This window comes from Adiantum capillus-veneris, chromosome 5 (genome assembly GCF_014529385.1).
Source record: "Adiantum capillus-veneris isolate H3 chromosome 5, ASM1452938v2, whole genome shotgun sequence".
Classification (NCBI taxonomy): Eukaryota; Viridiplantae; Streptophyta; class Polypodiopsida; order Polypodiales; family Pteridaceae; genus Adiantum; species Adiantum capillus-veneris.
The window spans coordinates 108,392,905-108,395,579 of NC_140935.1; positions in this window are offsets into that span (position 1 = coordinate 108,392,905).

Consider the following 2,675-nt stretch of genomic DNA (forward strand, 5'->3'; position numbering starts at 1 on the left):
AGATAACCCACATGAGGACCAAAGAAACCTAAAAAATGTATTGAAGCAAGAAAACAAAGAAGCAAAAGGTTACATCGATGATCTATAAGATCACATTGCAGATAACAATGAGATGCAAGTGAAGCAACAAAGATTAGAGGAGAAGCTAGCAAGAGAGCAAAAAAGAAATTCCAAGGTGAGAGACTCATATGATGTTGTGAAGCGTACACTTTCCCAGCTCCTTGCAATGCAAGAAACATTTGCTCCAGCTTCCACTTCTCAAGCACCAATAGTTGTTCTAGAGGATCTTAAATCTTATACAATAAAAATATGACCATGAGGTTACGATAGTAGGCCATATGGCCATTCATGTCAAAAAGGTCAAGAGATCCAAGCACTCAAGGAACATTTGATAAAGACATAAGAAAATTTAGCCGCCCAAGCTGAAAAGCATGCGCAAGAGCTACAAAGTAAAGAGTTGACAATCAATACCCTAAAAGAAAAATTAGTGGTGCTTTTTCTATAGACACCAATACCTCTTACAAAAATTGCAAGAGTAGACCTTCCCCTAGTGGATTTACTCAATACATCTATTGAGGGTGGGCTATAAGACTTTGAAGAAGCTAGAGATCTGACATATGTACAAGAAGAATTAAAGAAGTGGATTGCAGAGATTTTGGACCCCTCCCACAAGGACGTCATGATATATGAGCTCAAGGTCTTGGAGTTTGTAGCCTTGTTAATGATCAAGACAAACAAGGTGGTCAAAAAATTTGGCCACAAGATAATCTCCCTCCCACCACTGATGAAACAAGAGGCTATATCATGAAGAAAAAATTTATACCAGCACTTCAGTCGAATCAAAGAGTGGATTATGAAGATGTTTCCATCTCCAAAGATCAAGTGCTCACCATATTCGAGAATCTACCGCTATGGCACAAAACACGGTCCGAAAAGAGGCATGGCCACAAGATGAAACAACATCTTTCAATGCACCTTAGCATCTTAGGATCATCCTACTTTATGTCCAATCCCTAGACAACGATTGTGGGATAACTAGTACACATGGAGAAGTCACCAACCTTTAGTGCTAAAACAGTAACAACTAGCCAACATCATTAGAAAACCCAAAAAAAAACACTTTCATAATTACAAAGCCTTATTCTTGCCTACTGCCAATCAATCCTCAAGTGGGTTGCCCCACACCCTGGTTAGTCTGACCTCCTAGATGAAACACCTGGATTTTCTATTTTCCATCCATCCGCATCAAACTCCAATAGTGCTTCACCCAAGCACGTAGCTACCCATGTACACAATAAGCCTATAGCATCTTTGCACCTCTTCAAACATCACCCTGCCTCATAAACACATATGGCTTTACAAACACATCATCTGATCCAACAAACACTTTTGGCCCTCCCTCCCAACCATGTAAAGCAAAGATCTACTCAAGAGAATCTTGTATCTGATAGATAACACACTACACAACTGGACTTACAAGTATTCCTTTCAACCATGAATCACATATCTCTTTAAAATGCAAAGCCACAACTTGGAAAACTCCTCCATCTACCATAGAGAATGCCTACTACATTGGAATATCTTTTACCACAGGCTCTTCTACCACCACTCTATCACCATGAGCTTCAAAGATGCTTCCATGGTTGTAGCACCCTCAATCCCAGCATCCATCATCAATAGGTCCTTCAAGATTGATTAGCACCTCCGCATTGTCAATTTCATTGGCTGCTCTTCCACTTCCATCTCTAGCCAAAGAAGAAACAAAATCACCTTTTACCGCATTGTCATTGTTTCCTTCCATAGATAAGTTTGCTTTATATTTCTTGGACCAGCAAGAAACAACGATGTGTTGTAGTTCTGCCACATCACTTATACCTTGTGAGTTGATCTTGTCAAATGACTACGTCCAATATAACAAGTCAAAGAAAATTGATCTGCATTATCATTATGTCCACGATACAAAGTACTCAAAGCCTACTATCATGATTGAACATTGTCCAAGTGAGCAGATGATTGCAGATACTCTTACCAAAGGCTTCAATGAGTCATGCTTCATTCTCTTGCACTTGGATTTGGATTTTTTTCAACCTCGCTCTTTTTAGACTAGCCTCTCTACTATTATGATAGCTTTGTACATATGACATTGTAATCATATAGGTAGTTGCATTGTGTACACTCCACATTTTCCCATTGTGACCTCTTGGTAACTTGTATATTTGTATATAGATACAAAGATCACTTTCACATCATTATTGTTGATTCATATTTTTTTTGAGAGCTCTCTTTCTCTTGAGTGCTTACTCTATGGATGGACTAGCCTTGAGCTTAATGCCCATGCTTAAGAGGCTAGTACTAATCCATTGTAATTAGAGAAGCTTGATTAATTTAATCCCTATTTTACTCATTATTCTTATCTTCTCTACATTTCATTATGTCATGAGGTAGTATTACACTCTCACTATTCTAGATTTGAGAGAGGTATGTACTTCTTGCTTTGATCTTAACTCTCTTCTTTCCTAAGTATTTCAATTAGTTGATTACTTCTCTAATTCTCTTGATTAGTGTAGTGTGTGTGCACTCTTGGTCATGCCATTAGAGTTTGTGCCTAATTGTGTACTTAAGTGTGTGAAGGTTTAAGAGTCTTGAGCTCAATGCCACTTGTGTGTGATGTAATT